The 20,423-nt window shown below is 41.5% G+C and overlaps 1 long non-coding RNA gene across 1 annotated transcript; it reads left to right on the top strand.

Moving 5' to 3' along the window:
- Nucleotides 1-8,936: 8,936 nt before the first annotated feature.
- LOC125715025 (uncharacterized) lies at nt 8,937-10,432 on the top strand. The gene is made up of 4 exons (XR_007383920.1): nt 8,937-9,111; nt 9,277-9,373; nt 9,516-9,648; nt 9,863-10,432. It is a non-coding gene; the product is annotated as an uncharacterized LOC125715025 (long non-coding RNA).
- Nucleotides 10,433-20,423: the final 9,991 nt, after the last annotated feature.

The following is a 20,423-nucleotide window of genomic DNA, read 5'->3' as shown; positions in this document are numbered from 1 at the left end:
GGCCTTTGATGTTGTCCACCACAAACGGCTCCATTATATAATTCCTTGGTAAGTCCCCACCTAGAATATTGTGTGCAGGTTTGGTCACCATACCTTAAGAAGGACATTGCTGCCTTGGAAAAGGTGCAACGTAGGGGTACCAGAATGATTCCTTGTCTTAGAGGAATGTCTTACGAGAGGTTAACTGAGCAGAATCCGTTTAGCCTCGAGTAAAGGAGACTAAGAAGGACATGATCCAGGTATATAAGATTCTAACAGGTCTGGATGCTGTTCAATATTTCAATATTAGTTTAAATATTAGAAATCGTGGCCATAAGTGGAAATTAGCGAGAGAACATTTTAAAACAAATTTGAGGAAGCACTTTTTTACACATCATGTTTTTAGAGTCTTGCTACTAGTTTAGTAAGTAGTAAGCTAAATCCCTGGGTTCCTTTAAATCAGAGCTAGATAAGATTTTAACAACTCTGAGCTATTAGTTAAATTCTCCCCATATGAGCTTGATGGGCTGATTGGTCTCCTCTCGCTTGTAAATTTCTTATGTCCTTATGTAGGTAACTGTAACTGACCCATGTGATAAAATGATTTTGTCTAATACAGGACTACATTAGGTAAATGTTATCCCCTCACACTTTGTATGGGCAGTGAATTGCCCCTACTCACGTGTGGTTTCATAACAAGAAAAATGAAAGAAATGAATACACAGATATATAAATTTATATATATATATATATTTATTTGGGAGGAGGGGAGATTTTTCTTCTGCATTCTGAAATGGAAGAAAAAAACATTCATGAAAAACACAAACCTATAAAAGGTACTTGTGTGACACTATTAAGGAAGGATCTGACTAGGAGAAAAGCTGGCTGAGTGATTGCCTGGTTGCCGGCAGCAAATGCTATGTCGAGCAGTAATATGGCATTAATCAACAGATGAGGGGTGGAGATTTAAATATTCTAGAGGGAGCCTGGTGGAGACCTACTTGTGTCGGATAAGCCGGCCACCCTGAATTATCTGCGCCGTCGCATTGGTGACATGGCATCCGAAGAGGAGCCAGTATTGGCGCTGGACTTGATAGGAGAACTTCATAAAAATGAGTGAGTTACAGGTAAGAGCTGGGGAGACAGAGATCATGCAGGGGTCAGAGGCCAGAAAGAAGAAGAGCAACCAGCTTAAAACCTTTAAAAAGTCCCTCTGGAGTCCCGAGTGACCCAGTGGACACATATAGATGGAAGGTGAGCCCTCTGCCTCTTACCTAAGGTCATTCGACCACTGATTATTTCAGGGCTCTTCCTCATGCCCGTCACAGCGACTATGGGCAGACCCCAATTAATTACAGGTCCCCAGAAGTGCTGAAATCAAACAATAAAACACAGAGCTGATCTAACATGCAGCAGGGTGAAGGTACCATTAACGAAATTCCAGAGGATTCTTACAATATATTAGTGTGAGATTATTAAACAGTAGTCATAAAATTACATGTATATTAACAAAAAATCAGTTTCTGACTTTCTTGCCGTGCTTTTGTTGTAAGGATTTTCCCAACAGGCACATTTAGATCACGGAAAGACAAAGAAAACAAACAAAAAAAATTATAAGTGCAATTCTGTGATCACCAGCAGCACTTCTGCAATGATGGACCCAAACGTAAGAAGTGACTTTATGCTTACATCTACAACAAAGCGAAGAGTTTAAGCTCTATATGCACTGAAGGCAATCGACAAGGAAAGTTTACATATAGGATTTTTAAATAAACTGCAAGCGCCTCTGGATGCACATACCTCCTCAGATACTTCCGATACTACTTGTTTCTCAGTTGGTTCATAGCTTTTGGAAAGAAATTGCTTGCCATTTAAAATTTGACGTGCCGACAGCCCCGTTATCTCCGCCAAAAAGAACACCCTCACTCCAGCAACTGACGCATTGCCGCCGCGATTTCGCGGGCTAAGTGGATTTCTCCACTGTAATTGGTCCATCCAAGATGAAAAAAAAAAACTGCCTTAACGGTGGGAATGTACAAACTGCACAGCATGCTGGTAAAGGTAGTATGGCGGAAAAACAGTACAGTATAGAATTCCACATTTTACAGTTAAATATTTAAAATATTTATTTTCTTTAAATTGGGTGTATTTCACTAAAAAAAACAGTTTACTCCAATAAACAGTTATGTTTACTCCCAAAAAGTGGGTGCAAATTGTTGCCTTATTTTATTCAAGGCTCTCAAGTTTCATCAAAACCTTTAAGATAGATTACATTATGAGAGAAACGCGTGTCTCACTGTTAATGCAAGGACTCCTGCCTACCGCATTCATCTTGCTCTTACGCTTCCACCTTTTCCGCACTCCATCTGTGTGCGCATTCATGTAATAACGTATTACGTATTATTATTTGCAGCGGGATCACACGTAACTTACTTATTATTCCATCCATCCATTTTCCAAACCGCTTATCCTTCTACCTCGCGGGGGGCACGAGGCGGGGAACAACCCAGGATGGGGGCCAGCCCATCGCAGGGCACAGTCACACATCAGTCTTATTTATTATTCCATCCATCCATCCATTTTCCAAACCGCTTATCCTATTGGGTCGCGGGGGGTCCGGAGCCTATCCCGGAAGCAATGGGCACGAGGCAGGGAACAACCCAGGATGGCGGGCCAGCCCACAAACACTCACACACCAGTCATATTTATTACTCGCAGCGTCTTATTGCGCATGTAGGGGGAGCATTTTAATACTTTAAACCTCTCTGGATCAGGCATATATGAACTTCTCAGTACACGTCAGGTATGCACAATATAGAATAAGTCACATTGTCCTGGCCCAGACTGATTTAATGTATTAAAATGGGCATGGAAACCTGGCTTCTCATTCACACCTTTGTGCGCTATAGTATGACATGCCTTGTTTCCATCTGATCTTTAAAGTATTAAATCAGTCTGGGTCAGGACAATGTCACTTTTCCTATATAGTGGCATACCTGATGTGTACTGAGAAGTTCATATTTGCCTGATTGGGCATATTTCTGGGCCTGATTGGGAGTGGAAAGACGTTTGCGTTTGTCTCATTTTCTGATAAAATACACACATACTATTACTGAAACTGCCCAGATATATACTTTCCTCAAAGTGGCAACAAGTCAGTATAATCGTGTTCAGTTAATAGGAATCGAAAGCCAAATGAAGTTCTGAAGGTAACCCTCGCTAAATGAGCCCCTCTACAGGCGCAATCGCGTCATTGCATTCGGCTGCGCAGCATTTAAGGTGGATCGGAAAATGTGAGTAAGGAGCTGCAAATAAGGAGCCAACTTCAGCCTTATTCGGGAAGCTCCACTCCGCGTGCCTGCGCAACCACTGATTCTATATAAGGGAAATTATGAATCAACCTCTCTGATAACTCTAGTTGAGCCATTTAGAATTAAACTCCAGACCTCTCAGTTGGTGAGAGAGTTCTCTTTTATTCAAGCAATCCAGCAAAGTGCTTCTGTCACACTCTAGCACCAGGCACCCCGAGCACAAAGAGCAACCAGTTGATAGACTATAATAGCCAATTCCCTATAAGGACATCTAAGTCCTGATTGGTCATGAAACAAGAAATCAAGTTCTATTGGTTCACATTTGCAGCAAGGTAAAATCCACCCATTTTGATCAATTTACCAGAACAGGCTCCAACCTGAGATAAGAATATTGATATTGATTATATTGACATTGAATCACAGTGAATATTAGGTTGACCTTTGATTCAAGATTGGTATTGACATCTTGTCATTGAGTCACTGTAAATACATGGTTAACATTTAATAGGATTAACGTAACAATATATTTGTACTACCGCATAACATATTGCATAAGGCCTACTGCGACTACTTTATAACTACAACTCTATGTGCACCAGTTGGGGTAGCTTCGAATACCTTCCGCATGCAGTTTCTCCCCCCCCCCCCCCACTGTACTCCACTGTCTGTCTCTCTAAGTTCTGATCTCAGAGAGAGGGATGGAATACCGCTTCCATCAAATTGACAGGTCGGGTCAAAAGGTCACTTGGGGGCGGGGCTTGTGTAGGCGGGGCTTGGTTGTGGTGGTACAATGTAACATCACGGGAGTTGGATTTAATTTTTATTTATTTATTTATTATTTATTTAATTATTATAAATTATTTATTATTATTATAAATTATTTATTATTATTATAAATTATTTATTATTATTATAAATTATTTATTTATTTTAAATGATTTATTTAATTATTATTTTATTTTTAAATTATATTGAGGAGAGTGCTTATGAGTGTGTGTGTTATTTTAACAAGTTATTATTTTGTCGGGCGCCGCCAGGGCTGAGCGGGGGTGGGTTACCTGATGGAGCGTGAGCGTACGCTGTGTCTGGTGTTGCGGTACTGCGGTAAGGTCCCGGGCTTTGGAGAATCACCGAAGGACTTAGAATGCTGTGTCTGGTGCGGTACTGCGGTAAGGTCCCCACGGCCTTGGATAATCCTCGGAGAGAGCGATGCCGGAGAGCTGAGAGCCGTGCCGCTGCGCGAGTCTGATGCCGGAGAGCTGAGAGCCATGCCGCTGCGCGAGTCTGATGCCGGAGAGCTGAGTCTGAGAGAAACTCTGAGAGACTGAGACTCTGGGAGAAAATGATAAAGTTGGAGCAAAGAATGAGAGGAGGCGGAGGGTCTGTCGTCCAATAAAAACGCTTGCCGGTAGTTTTGACAGTGTATGTGTGTTTCTTCCTCACGCAAGCGTTTGTATTACATCAGCGTATGGGGCCACACTTTTGAAGGCCATCTCTAACAACTTGGGCCATACATAAAATCTGTTTGAAGTGTTGTTTTTCATATATGACCTCGCACAAGTACAGATATGGGTTAATAGAGAAACAATATGAGTGCACCTGGTTAATTGCAATTAAATAATCTAGTAAAGACACGCAAGCGTTGTATTACATCAGCATATGGAGCCATACTTTTGAAGGTCATCTCTAATGACTCGGGCCATACACACTTTGTCTCCCAGTAAATCCTGTTTTTCATACACGACAGTACAGATATGGGTTAATAGAGAAACGATATGACTGCACCTGGTTGATATTACGTCGAGCGGGGGGGCCTTTTCCTCCTAGGGTAGAGGCACAAGTATCTTCGAGGTCTTACCCTTCCTGCCAGCCAAAGAGGTTCATCCAGGCCTTACCCGGTGAGTATATTATTTCTTTTATTCGCGTGATAAAAACGCTATTTAATTAAATTAAATTAAAAATAACATTCTAATAATAGGTATTCTCTGTTTTTTTTTTCTATGTACAAGAGAGAGACTGCGCTGACCGGTCAAGAGAAAATCTACAAGAGACCTGAATCAGCATATGGCACCAAATTGGAATCAGTAGTCTTTAAAAGAATAAATGGACTAGCAACTGTCTCTGGGGGAGCACCCCCGGTTAGGTACTATTAAGCAGCATTTAGTGACATGCATCAAAACACATTTTTAAAAACTTTGACAGAATAAAGTCTTAGTTATTTTAATAAATACGTTTTTCAGTAAATGTTTATTCACGCGCATGCAGACAAACACACACCCCGGAGGTCAAACTAAAAAAAAGTTGATACAAACTACAGTTGTATCGGACACGCACACAAAAACACAAAAGAGTTTGCTCAATCAAAAAAACACCAAACAAATATAGTTCACGTTTTTTATTAAAATGTATAAGAATTGTTTTGTTATAGCGAAATTTTAAATTAATATGAACAACCTACAAGATGAACAACCTACACACACAGACACACAGACACACACACAGCAAAACCCCAAGCATGCGCACAAGTGCACAACCAAAGGTTGGGAAGTGTGCTTTCCTTATCTCACAAGTCATGGAATGGTGGGAGGGGGGCCACATAAGTGTGGGGTAGGAACTGTGGAATCAGGCAAGGGTGTAAGAATTTAGGATATAGTCTTGTTATTTTAAAGAAGGTGTACATGATTATTTAATTATATTTAATAGGAACCAGTAAGCTGCATTTAGCACCATGCTGCAAATACACATTAAAAACTTTAAAGAATAAGGTCTTAGTTATTTTAATAAAGACATCCTACAAGGTGCCCACGGCCCCAGCTTATATAATCTACAAGCTTGATCTGAGATGCTTGCTGGAGTACAATGCTAAGTTGACAACGGTAACGGAGCTGCAGACTGTTTGATAGTTAATGAAACATAGTTCAAATTCAACAGTGTCAGCAGTCATCCACTATGCAGGGAGACTACAGATTCACTATAACGACCCCATTTATCTGCTGGAATTCTAAAAAAAAAAAATTTGACAGAATAAAGCCTTAGTTATTTTAATAAATATGTTTTTTCGGTAAATGTATATTCATGCTCATGTGCACAAACACACACGCACACACACACACACACACCGGTGGTTAGGGGCTTTAGAGTTTAACTTTAGGTCTGTGAAAGTATAGGACCGCGATGTGCATACAGACCCCAAAACATACTAACTTAGTCGTTCATGAGTCTTATTGTGAAAAACCACACAAAATAGACTTGTAACTTTTAAAGAAAACACATTAACAGCTTTTGTTAATGTTTAAATGTATAAAATTTTAGATGTGTTTGTTAAACAGTCAAACAAAAATGTGTTTCTGATTTAGTTAGTTAAATACCGATTTTAATCGTTTTTTCACTCTGCTCATTGGAGTTGTCACTACCTGACATTTTTGGAGTTTTTTGTGAGAAAAATGCGAAAGGCCAATATTGTTCGAAGGTTTTGAAAATATATTTCCATTAACGAGGTTTCCTACAATACCTTTTATGGAAATGGAATTCCCACTCCAAGAGATTAACATGTCATCAGGAGTCACGCTGGGCCACACTCTGGGTGATTACAGTCAGAGCCACATTGGGCCTTGTGCCATGTGAGTAACATCTGATTTCACACAGAGACATGAACTGAAGCAGGTTTATGATTTCTAACATGAAAAACATTAGGTTGATTTCTAGTCAGTTGTAGCTGGAAGGCTGATATATGTCTTAATCATTAACTCAGAGATTATTAATATAGTATCATTACCTCTGAGCTATGATTTCCGTCTGAGACAGTCGAGCTTGTTCACAGTCTTGTATAAAGTACCCGAAAGTCACACTTAAGTATAAGTACAGATACCCTCCCAAGTCACCAACTAGAATTCCACTCAAGTAAAAGTCTTAAAGTACATAGTGTTCACTGTACTTAAGTATTACAAATAATCTGTAACTAACTGTACTTGAGTAATTAAAGTGCAAGTAAATATGAATAACAACGGAACGCTGTCTAAACTTTTAATATCAAAACGTTTACTCAGCATTTTAAAGCATGGAAAAGAAAAAATTTGCATACATCACACACTTCAAAAAGAGGGCTTTAAAAACCTAAACAGGAGTATGCTATTGTTAAAAAAGAAGTACAGGTTAATGTTAACGTATTTTAAAGCCATTTCTGAAAACACAAGTCACCGTTTTTCCTATTACCAGCATGGGGTTCATTATCTCAGTCACAAAACCCTGTTTTTCAGCTTACATAACTATTTCAGTGTTCATTGTTCAAATGTCCAAGTTAATATTAGTGATTCAAATGCCCTAACCAGCCTATCACCAAGAGAAGAAAACGTTCACTTAACATCAGACACAAAGCTCTCCCCAAGCTGTTATCCAGGCTAATCGTGATAACTGAAATTAATTCACTGGTGTTTACCATTAGTTTAGCTTTCTTCGATGTGCTTCTTTAGATTGAGATTTTAAAAGCCAAAATCCCAATGTCTTTCCAATGGGACACGTCCCAAATACACAGACGCCGAACTGCAAGATGCACACACGGTGGATGATTTACACACGCTAAATACACGTGAGGATCGGACCGTTTACAAAACACGGCCAAACACACACGCGACAATAGGGAAATGCAACCATTAACATTAACAACCACAACAATGCAAGGGGTTTAATGACTGTAAATAAAAAGCGTAATTACCCCAGCAAGCAAGTCTCCATGTCTCCCGTAATGCCTCGGTCCGCCCGTCGTCACACTATATTGTGTTTTTCTTTAAAGTTTTCACTATAAAAACCAGAAAAACAATTGACAACAAATCATTATTTGGTAGACTTCTGAACGAATTAGTGGAATTTAAATGCTTTCTTATTGGGAAAATTGCCTTGGATCGCGTACAAATTGGTTCACGACCACTTTCCTGGAACGGATTGTGTTCGTGAACCGCAGGCACCACTGTAGTAAGAATCCACGCAATAAAAGTCACACTGAAATATCCAGGTGTGGATACAGATGTGTCTGCGTCCATGTGCCTGCTGAGTACTTTGTACTTTATGGTATGCCAAGTGTCAAGCGCTGCTTTTTCGTGACTCTGCAACAGATGAAATGTATTTCTTGCTTCCACAAAAGCACTCCGTAATTCCGCAGAATCGATTTCTTCCACGAAATGACTCTGTATCATTCATGACATTCCTTTCCTCCACAAAATGACTTTCGTTCAGGAAATGCATTTTGTACACAAAATGAATTTATTCAGTTGACAAAATTCATTTCGCCCACTAACATTCTTCCATTCAATTCCAGTCCGTTTCCAAGGAGATGTTGGAACAGTTACGTCAGTTACATAAGCAGTAGCCTACGTATGTAAGTTCTAGAATCTAGAGTGCTGATGTCATTCGCATTCCTATATAAACGGCAAATTCATCTTCACATTTCATTTTGAACAAAATCAACATACGTGCATGTACATTGACTAAACATGGCAAGGAATTTCTTTCAGAGAGCTGTAAACCAGCTTAAAAACAAAGAGTTTCGGAAGTATCTGAGGAGGTATGTGCATCCAGAGGCGCTTGCAGTTTATGTAAAAATCCAATATGTAAACTTTCCTTGTCGATTGCCGTCAGTGTATAAGAAGCTTAAACTCTTCACTTTGTTGTAGATGTAAGCATAAAGTCACTGCTTACATTTGGGTCCCTCATTGCAGAAGTGCTGCTGGTGATCACAGAATTGCACTTATAATTTTTTTTGTTTGTTTTCTTTGTCTTTCCGTGATCTGAATGTGCCTGTTGGGAAAATCCTTACAACAAAAGCACGGTAAGAAAGTAACAAACTGATTTTTTGTTAATATACATGTAATTTTATGACTACTGTTTAATAATCTCACACTAATGTATTGTAAGAATCCTCTGAAATTTATTTAATGGTACCTTCACCCTGCTGCATGTTAGATCAGCTCTGTGTTTTATTGTTTGATTTCAGCACTTCTGGGGACCAGTTATTAATTGGGGTCTTCCCCTAGTCGCAGTCAGCGATATGAGGAAGAGCCCCGACATCATCAGCGGTCGAATGACCTTCGGTAAGAGGCAGAGGGCTCACCTTCCATCTATATGAGCGTCCACTGGGTCACTCGGGACTCCAGAGGGACTTTTTAAAGGTTTTAAGCTGGTTGCTCTTCTTCTTTCTGGCCTCTGACCCCTGCATGATCTTTGTCTCCCCAGCTCTTACCTGTTACTCTGTGATATTTATGAGGTTCTCATACCGAGTCCAGCCCCGAAACTGGCTCCTTTTTTCTTGCCACATGGCCAATGTGACGGCACAAGTGATCCAGGGAGGCCGGCTCATCCGACACAAGTAGGTCCCCACCAGGCTCCCTCTAGAATATTTAAATCTTCACCTCATATCTGTTGATTAATGCCATATTACTGCTCGACATAGCATTTGCAGCCGACAGCCAGGCAATCACTCTGCCAGCTTTTCTCCTAGTCAGATCCTTCCTTAATAGTGTCACAGAAGTACCTTTTATAGGTTTGTGTTCTTCATGAAAGTTTTTTTTCTTCCATTTCAGAATGCAGAACAAAAATGGAAAATGAGCCTTTCCATGCAGTAGATAAGAGCACAGACGGGTTCGTGCAGATAAAGGGAAATTGAGGAAGATTTCTGCCAGATCCATGCATCAGATCAAGAGAGCAGCTGCTAAAATGCCATTATGTAGCAGCAAACAGATATTTGAAGCTGCTGGTGCCTCTGGAGTCCCATGGACATCAAGGTGTAGAGTCCTCCACTGCAACTGTGCATAAACCTTCTATTCTGCCGCCACTAACCAGTGCTCACAAGCAGAAACTGTCCAAATACACAAGTTCAATGGATGCAAGACTTGTGAAGCTGCTATCAAATAAGGGGTCCTATGTCAAAATGTGACGTGACGTGTTTGATTTCAGTACATATGTTGCAAACACAACAAATGACAATTTTCAGTTCTTTGCAACTTATAAAGTGTTTTGCAGCTTACTGTGCATAATAATTTGGAACAGTTCATTGTAAGTGTTTTGTTTGACAAAAAAATACTGTAATCATTAGATTTGTTCAATAAAATTTGAATTGCACTCAATAGTTGACAACATGAGAATTATTCTGACTATATGTGTGTTCATTTCTTGCATTTTTCTTATTAGGAATCCACACGTAAGTAGGGGCAATTCACTGCCCATACAAAGTGCGAGGGGAAAATATATACCTAATGAAGACTGTAGTCCTGTATTAGACAAAATCATTTTATCATATGGTCAGTTATTTTTATACCTACATAAGAACATAAATTTACAAATGAGAGGAGGTCATTTGGCCTATCAAGCTCGTTTGGGGAGCACTCAACTAACAGCTCAGAGTTGTTAAAATCTTACAAAAGAACATAAGAAATTTACAAACGAGAGGAGACCAATCAGCCCATCAAGCTCTTTTGGGGACAACTTAACTAATAGCTCAAAGTTATTAAAATCTTCTCTAGCTCTGATTTAAAGGAACCCAGGGATTTAGCTTGCGTTACACTAGTAATAAGACTATTCCGTACTCTACGTACACGCTGTGTAAAGAAATACTTCCTCAAATTCGTTTTGAAATGTTCTCCCACTAATTTCCACTTAAGGCCACCGGTTCTATTATTTAAACTAATATTGAAATATCGAACAGCATCCAGACCTGTTAGAATTTTATATACCTGGATCATGTCCCCCCCCTTAGTCTCCTTTGCTCGAGGCTAAACAGATTCAGCTCAGGTAATCTCTCCTCATAAAACATTCCTCTAAGACCAGGAATAATTCTCGTAGCCCTACATTGCACCTTTTCCAAGGCAGCAATGTCCTTCTTAAGGAATGGTGACCAAACCTGCACACAATATTCTAGGTGGGGTCTTACCAAGGAATTAAATAATCGTAGCATCAGTTCCCTTGAACTCCACACACCTAGAGATGTAACCCAACATCCTATTGGCCTTTTTAATTGCTTCCCCACACTGGCAAGAGTGGGACATGGAAGCATCAACATACACACCGAGGTCTTTCTCATAATCAGCTACCTTTATTTCAGTGGAACCCATAAAATATCTGTACTTTATATTTCTGCTCCCTGCATGGATTACCTTACATCTATCTACATTAAATTTCATCTGCCAGGTATCAGCCCAGTCGCAAATTAAATCAAGATCCCGTTGTAGCCTCTGTGCTCTTAACCAGTTCTCAATCCAAGCTGCTACAGTTGCTAAAATCCCTTCAGTTTGGAGTTTAAGCAAGAGCCGTTTGTGGTGGACAACATCAAAGGCCTTCTGCAAAACTAAGCAGATCACATCATAGGCCTTTTTGTGATCAATTTCTTTTGTAGCTTCCTCAAGGAACCCAAGTAGATTAGTTAAACAGGACCTAAATCCCTAAATCCATGTTGGCTATCCCTCAGAATGTTATTTGCATCCAGGTAATCTACCATTTTCACTTGGATTATAGCTTCCATTACCATTCCAGTTATGCAAGTTAAACTGATTGGCTTATAGTTTGCTGGATTACTTCTATCCCCTTTTTTGAATATGGGTGTTATATTGGCATGCTTCCAATTAGAAAGTGCCACACCAGTAGATAAGGATTTCTCAAATAGTAATGTTAAAGGTTGGCTAATAATATCCCTCATCTCTTTTAAAACTATAGGTAAGATGCCATCAGGGCCCTGCAATTTATTTATTTTGAGCTTAGCAAGGCTTTGTACCACATCAGCCTCAGTTATACATATATTGCTCATAGAGGACACTGTATTTGTATTAAATGGTGGCAGGTTACCTGCGTTCTCTATTGTGTAAAAGAATCATTAAACTCTTATTTTTACTATATCAATTTCATTTTCAGTTATAAGACCCTTACTATCCTACAGATTACTGATTTCAGCTTTTAGAGCTCTTTTGGAGTTAAAATATTGGAGGAAACTTTTAATGTCATCCTTAGCCTCCAATCCAACCTTCCTTTCTACATTCCTCTTACAGGTTTCCCACGTGTCCTGAAAACCTGAAAATATTTAGGTCATTGAAATGACCTGTAAAGTGATACAAATGGCAAAATGTCCTGGAATTTCATTTCTGTTTTTGCTTTTAAATTTTTCTACATTTGTAAAATTGAGGAATCACAATTATAACAACATCATCATGAGCAGAGCTTTGGAATGTTTCTCACCCAGTTTGCTTCTGCTATGTTTTAGATGTAATTTGTGTCCTTGTGAAATTATTATACATTATTTGCCTTTTTAAAGATGTCCAGTGAGACCATTACAATTGTTGACCCATTGGAAAAGTAAGATGCATATGAATGTAAAGTTCTGAGAAATTGGAGGTAACTGTGCATATGATGTCATGTGGGAATATTTCTAATTAAACAAGTCACTCCGATGTAATTTAATTGAAAACATGTTAAGAGTTATTACATGCATTTCAGTAATGACCATTGGAGAGAAAACACGGGCTTTAATTCTTAGCATGATTTTTTATGTTCCCAGATTTGAATACAGTTTTTAATGTCTTTTACAATATCTAGAAATTTTCTGAAGATGAGAGACTGTGCCGAGCACAATGCAGTGTGGCAAGTGCAAACCCGAGCTACAGCAAGATTCCAGCAGTTGTGGAGTTCTTATTTTGAAGGTACCTGTTTGCTGAGTTATACTGGGCAGTTATTACTTTGAATTAATATGAATACAACTGAATTTTGCAGTTTGCACCTTTCAAGGGGTCACATCAGTGATATGAAGACGAGCCAAAGTGCTGTGAGCGCATCTCGAATGGAAATTGCATGTGCACTGCTGGAATGTCGAGGTATGTTTAGGACTATTGCTAATATTTTGGCAATTACAAATGAAAAGAAGATTAAGAATCTGGATGTACCAGATGAAACACCCTCAGAGAGAGGTCTTGTGGGATGGTGACATTACACAACAGGCACAAAATATTCACATGGTAACTACACTGGACGTACAAATCCTGTTCTAGTATCAACTGTCATAAATGTATGTTTTGTGAATTTTTTGGTAATATGATCTGTATCGGTAATCATTTACATTACAAAGCGTGTCGTTTGTAGCCTAGTCTGTGGTCAGTTGTATACTGTGTTACATGGTCAACAATGCAATAGAATTACAGTAATAACTACAGTATATTGTGCAGTAACAGTGTAGTAATTTAGGGTTATTCTTTTAACCCAACTTTCAATGTTGTGGACTATAATTTGCTGAATTGTAGTTGGATTTTTCAGTTCATTTTGAATAGATTATTCAAATGGTATGCTCCTAGGAAATGTAGAGGACTACTGTGTGGTTTGCTCTATGTTGGAAGGAAATGCTGATGAAAGCATGATTGAAATGGTAAGAAGTCATACTCCCATACAAATTATTCTGTTTCTACTTTAACATCTCAACTTGTCAAAGAAACATTTCCAACCAGTACAACATTGACTGAATTCACAAAAGGAGAACTCCTGGAAATATACCTGATCCTTGTAATGAAGATATTTTAATGGAGCCAAAGGTTAATGCACTTTATTATGAACTCATAAAATGCTTGTCCTAACCTCACATATTTTAATATAGATTAAAAATATTACGTTTCTCCAAAGACCTGTCATAAAGGTTTGTTTCGTTGTTTCAGATGACATATTAATTTAACTGTCTTTTAGGTGCAGTGTGACCTCTGCAGTAGGTGGGCACTTTTCTAATGTACCAAATACAAGAAAGACTTGACTTATGTTTGTGACAAATGTTCAGAAAAATAAACTTCGTTCAGTTTTTCTTTAAACCTGCTTGTTTGTTCACAGATTATTATAAAACTGAGGAAACATTTTTTTTTATCACATAAGATGCCCACAATGTGGTTAAAACCAGCAGGAATGCATGGGGCATAAGAAGCTAATAACTACTTCATCAACGATGATTATTTTATGACATTACATTCTTAGTGTAAAAAACTGATAGCCCATTAAAAACTATAGGCAGCAATTTCTGGAAGCATAAAACTATGTGTAAAAACTGCTTCCCCCTCTAAAGTACAGGAAAGTTATTTTGATAGCATAAATCCTTATACAGATGTCCATTCAGGAGTATGGGTAGGAAATTCTGGCAAGGCAACAAAAAAATGGCAGAACATCGGCTTCTGCCTGTGAGCCGGAGTCAGAGCGGCTATTTTTCTTTCTCTATTTTTTTTTCCAAGCCGCATGGATTGGAAAACCTTGCTCTCGCGAGGTTTTTGTACCATGTGACATGGTCACGGGTGGTGACGTTTTGCAGCGCCGGCTGAAGTCGGACAAAAAATCCTAACCATGATGCATTGCGTTGGGACCAGAATGCATTGGTTTAAGCCAGCGCGGCAGCGTGAAGTGGAATGTACCCACAGACAAATGCAGCAATCACACGCACAGAGAAAGAAACAGGAGGGAAGGAGACGCGCGACAAAATGAGTGACCGCAGGAAAAATTTGGATGCATTACATTGACAATACAAAGGCAGAGTGTAGAGCGTGCAAGGATAAAATCTCATATCGAACAGGCTCTACAAATAACCTGCATCAGCACATGAGAACTGTACGTCCATCAGTGCAGTGGGAAGAAAAAGGACAAGCAAGTGAACAATCCCTCCACTCTGCGTGTGATAAGCACAGTAGTGTCGACGGTCGATTTTCAACCACTCAGAGAGCTTGTGGACCACCTGATTAGAGAAATGTGTACCATTATCAGTGGTAATGCATGTTGGAACATCCCATCGCGGGAATATTTCTTTTAACAGATTTTTCGCAACTATCTGGGCCGTTGCTTGCTTGGCCGGGAAGGCTTCCACCCATCTGGAAAAGAGATCAACAACCACCAGACAATAACGATAACCTCTACAGGGTGTTAGTTCTATGAAATCCATCTGCAAATGTTGGAAAGGACCCTCAGCTGGAGGAGTTGTAGCAGTTGGTGGCTTCAATGCACGACCCATGTTGTGAGTCATACATGTGGAACACCTGGAAACGAAAGTTTGAGCATAAGCCGTGAATGAAGGGGTGGCCCAGTGTCTCTGGTCCAATCCATGGGCCACCTTTGCCAATCCTGGAAAGGCAGACTTTGGGAGGTAAGGAAGATTAGTTGTTTGTTCCCTCCAGACCCCATCACTCCCCAACACTCCAGCTTTTCGTTTCCAGTGTCCTTTGTGCTCCGGAGTTGCCCCTGTCTGTAGGAGAGAAAGGTCAGCAGGATTAGTAGTAATGCACATCATCAGCTTCACTGGGGCCTCTGGGTCTGTGGCGGCTTTCTTTGCCCACCAATCAGCCCAGTTATTCCCCACGCTCACCTCGTCCTTTTGCTTAGTGTGTGCCTTACATTTCACAATGGCTAATCGTTTTGGCAGCTGAATGGATTGGAGAAGGTCCTACACAAGTGAGTGATTTTGAATAGGTTTGCCTGAACTTGTGAGAAATCCTCTCTGTTTCCACAGTGCCCCATGGTCATGACAGACTCCGAACGCATACCTTGAGTCAGTAAAAATAGTCACTTTTTGGTTTCTCATTTTATTACAAGCCTGAGTTAGGGCATACAGCTCTATTGCCTGCACGGACCACGTCCTTGGTAACTTCCCTCCTTCTATTAGTTCCCCATTCGGCCGGACAACTGCATATGATGTGGAGGGCTCCCCATTCTCCAGCCGGAGTGAACACCCATCCACAAAAACCAGTTCTCCCTCTGTTAGGGGTCCTCCTCCAAGTCATCCCTAGGCTTTGCCAATGCCTGGGTCGCCTCAATGCAATCATGCTCGTCACCGTCCACCTCAGTGGGAGCTAGTGTAGCAGGATTGACTGCTCCACATCACTCTATCGTCACGTTTGCTAAAGTTAGCAAAACGTTCTGATAATAGATCAGCCTAGCAGCAGTTAGGTGAGAGGTTTTTGCCTGAGTCAGAAGGGCATGTACTGCATGAGAGGCGCAGACCTGGAGAGGATGCATTTGCACTAGATCAGATGACATTAACACAGCTTCAGCAGTGGCTGCCACAGCCCGAAGACACGCAGGGAGGGAGCACGCCACAGAGTCCAACTTCCTAGAACAGTAAGCAATAGGTCAGAATTGGCCCCCGTGCTCCTGTCCCAGAACAGCAGTCATGAAACCACCTCTTTCATCCACACACAATTGAAACGGGCGTTTGTAATTTGGGACCCTCAATGCCGGGGTCACACAAAGCGCCTGCTTTAGATCAGTGAATGCCCGCTCGCTTTCATCTGTCCATTCTAACACATCGTGGGGTCCCATTCCCTTACCATGCATTAGGTCTTGCAGGGGCTGGGCCCTTGTGGCAAAATCCTGAATCCATGGACAGCAATAGCCAATCATACCCATCCATTTCATCATTTGCCTTTTGGTTGCAGGTTTTGGTGCCTGGGTGATAGCTTCCACCGTTTTGGCTCCCAGCTTTCTACCCTGGGAGTTCAGGACATGTCCTAGGTAGTTTTTAGAGGCCTTATGTCCATTCTCTGCACAGAACAACAACAACGCTCGCGTATCTCTCTCACAACTCTCTCTCGTTTCTGCACACAGCAACAAATCATCCACATACTGCACCAGTGTACTTCCCCCTGGGGGGTGAAGCGCTCTAAGTTTTTTCCTAGCTCCTGAGCATAAACACTCGGTGACTCAGTATAGCCCTGTGGCATGACTGTCCAGGTGTACCTTTTCCCTTTAAAGGTGTGTGCAAACCAGTACTGAGAGTCTGGGTGAACTGGGACAGAGAAGAAAGCATTTGCCAGATCAATAACTGAAAACCATTTAGACTCTGGGGGTATGGATGATAGAATGGTGATTGGGTTAGGGACTATGGGCGCTCGCGGATACACTGAGTCATTTACCCCCCTTAGGTCCTGCACAAATCTCCAGGACCCATCTGCTTTCTTTACTGGCAGGATGAGGGAGTTCACCGGAGAATAGCTTATCTCAGCTATGGCCCCACGAGCCAGCAAATCGCCATGCACTTTTTCAATTCCCTCTTCTGCTTCTCTGGAGAGGGGGTACTGCACGCGCTATGGTCTGTATTGAGACTTAGGCATTACCCGTAGAGGTTCAGCCGTCACAATTTGCCCAAAATCGTTTTTCCCCTTTGCCCAAAAGTTTTCTGGGATCTCATCCAGCCATGCCGGTGAATCCTCAATCTCTACAGATTGCCCTTTTGTTCTATTATCGCAATGAATTTACCGTTTTACCTCAACAATTAAAACCTTGTCATACCTTTGTACAGTCCCGTCCTTAGTTACCCATCTACCTTTCTCCACATTCACCCAATCATCTCGCTCCTTACACTCTTTTACCCATAATCCTAGAAATTTCCAGTTTTTACCTTCTACCTTTCCCAAGGAGACATGTGGAACGCCTTCATCTCCAGGGCAGAACCAGCGAAGCTGTTGTTCTTGGAGTGTCACAGAAACAGCAGTGGCTTGATGTCCCACATAAATACAGTCAATTTGAATCATTTCTGTAGGAAATCCATTCCCCATGAAGTCTTGAATATCATCCAAATCGTGTTGTGTGGGGTTTTCCACATAAGTGGCTGTGCAGTGGAGTCGTGGTGCTGGTAGACGTCGTCCAGGTTCATCACCTCCTGCCAGAAGCGGTGTCTCCCCACCTCTTGTGGATCTGGGAGGGAGTTGACCACCTCTCTGAGCTCTGCCAAGTCCCAGTTGCGCTGGACGTACAGTACACCATCCTTGGTGTTCCATCAGGCGCAGGGCCCCTTGGGTCAGGTATCTCCACCAAGGGGTACAACTGCGATGGCTGTGAGCCTGAGTCTCTCCCCCTTTGCAGCAGTCTCTGGCTCTGTCTCAGCGGCGGGGCTCCTGCTTCCCCCACTGCGTCATCTTCCTCCTTCTTCTCTGAGGGAGGGGCAGTGGCCTCCACAGACGCCGGTGCTGCTGCAGCTGCTCCTAGCTGAGGATGATAAGCAGGGGGAGGAGGCACATTCGGCAGAGGAGGGTACAGAGGTATCTCTTCCTTTTTCTTCTTAGTATTCTGTAACACCATGCTGAGGGATTGCGCCTGAGCCTCATTCTTGGCCCTTTCAGCGTTTAACTCCACTGACTCCCTGGTCCCCCTGTCCCCCAGTTTGTCCCGCAGTCCCTTATTATTTGCCTTTTCCTTCTCTAACTCTTTCAATTTAGCCACATATATCCACTTTTCAAGCTTATCATCCATCCATCCATCCATTTTCCAAACCGCTTATCCTACTGGGTCGTGGGGGGTCCGGAGCTTATCCCGGAAGCAATGGGCACAAGGCAGGGAACAACCCAGGATGGGGGGCTAGCCCATCGCAGGGCACACTCTCACACCATTCACTCACACATGCACACCTATGGGCAATTTAGTAACTCCAATTAACCTCAGCATGTTTTTGGACTGTGGGGGGAAACCGGAGTACCCGGAGGAAACCCCACGAAGACATGGGGAGAACATGCAAACTCCACACACATGTGACCCAGGCGGAGACTTGAACCTGGGTCCATTTGGCACATTCTTTGCTAAAACTCTCCCATCTCAGTCTCGACCACATCGCGACATATACGTTTCTAGCCTGGCTTTCGACAACTGTGTTTTCTCATTTGTTTTTCAAATTTTGTCATACCCTCTGGGTCATATGCATGATCTGGAGCCCATTTGCTCTCTTTGCTATTTGAACTGCCCATGACTTTTCCTATCTGTTCACCAGTTACCCTCAACGAAGTACTTCAGGAAATTAAGCAGTTTACTTCGTTGCGAAAGCAGAAGCAAGTTTCTTCGTTGCAACAGAATTTGCGAGAAAGCAAAAGCAAATTCCTTCCTTGCGACAGAGCTAGCTATTTATTATGAACACAAACGAATACTTTGATTTAGCAGGATTGGTGAATAATATAATTAATATTTTATTATGCGCACCAGACACACATTCCAGCAATATAAATGTTGACTCATAAATGAGACAAATTTAGTTTGGCCCCGGCCGCTTGGCCTCCATCCGCTTTTTACGCTGGTATCTCTGTCTAATTTTCTGGACGCTTATTAGTTCGTTTACCTGATATTCTGCACTAGACAACACATTCACATTCATCACAACCAGGATATTTACACGCTTCACACATTCAAACAACAACACGAATCACTGCGTGGCAGGTACTATTCATTCACTTCCCTGGCAGGATTCAGTCCGCTATCAGGCTGCCCCCGGCAGAGCCGTGTTAACTGCCAGTTGCCAGTAACGGATCAGTTTCCACACACAACCTTATTTATACCCCGGTGGGGCAAATGCCAACCAACCGGCCTGTTTTCACTCCCTCGTGAAAACCCTTTCACTTCCTTGTGAAAGACCTGTGTCTCTGTAGACACCTGTATTTGCTTCCTTGCAAATACCTGTATTCACCTTCCTGTGAATACGAGGATCCTCCTGTGGATCGCAATCCACTAGCGCTTTTTCCAAAGTTTGTCAAACAGCACATATAGATACTATACAGACTTAAACATCGACTTGTGATTTAATAAATCAACTTACAATTTTTTTCCCTTCAATTTTGGTCCGTTGATCGGATTGGGATGTCCAGGCGTTCGTCCTGAGCCGGATCGAGTAACTTTTTTCCTCGCTCCTTGGCTGGCAGTGACGTCTCACCACTCCATTCTAACAGGACACCTCGTTCCTCGCCGTCCGTGCGCTCTGGCTGCTCCCTTTCTCCGATCCCGGACGAGCCCCCAAATCTGTGGAAGAAATTTCTCAAAGTCTGATGTTTAAGTGTTTGACAGAACTTTATTATTCGATGAGCTCAAAGGGAACAGACACTCAGCAATCATGCGTCTCATGTTCTGCTCCCCGAGCAACAAATGCATACATCTTTTATGGCCTAAAATGCGACAGTCATCTGACAAATCAAGGACAAGTCGGATATCTGGACATTCCAGTTACTTCTGCCTTTCATGGTCCAGGCAGTTCAAAGAAAATTTGGCCATCTGGAGATACCAGTTTCTTCTACTTTTTCAAGGTCCACCTATCAGCTTAGAACAAGTCTATCTATTTGGGACTTTTTGCTATATTATTCTAGGACTCGTTGTTCTCTTTTTCTACATTTTATATTA

Source organism: Brienomyrus brachyistius, chromosome 19, assembly GCF_023856365.1.
Source record: "Brienomyrus brachyistius isolate T26 chromosome 19, BBRACH_0.4, whole genome shotgun sequence".
In the NCBI taxonomy this organism is placed as follows: Eukaryota; Metazoa; Chordata; class Actinopteri; order Osteoglossiformes; family Mormyridae; genus Brienomyrus; species Brienomyrus brachyistius.
The sequence above is the reverse complement of the archived record's forward strand: the minus strand, read 5'-3'. Positions and strand labels throughout refer to the sequence as shown.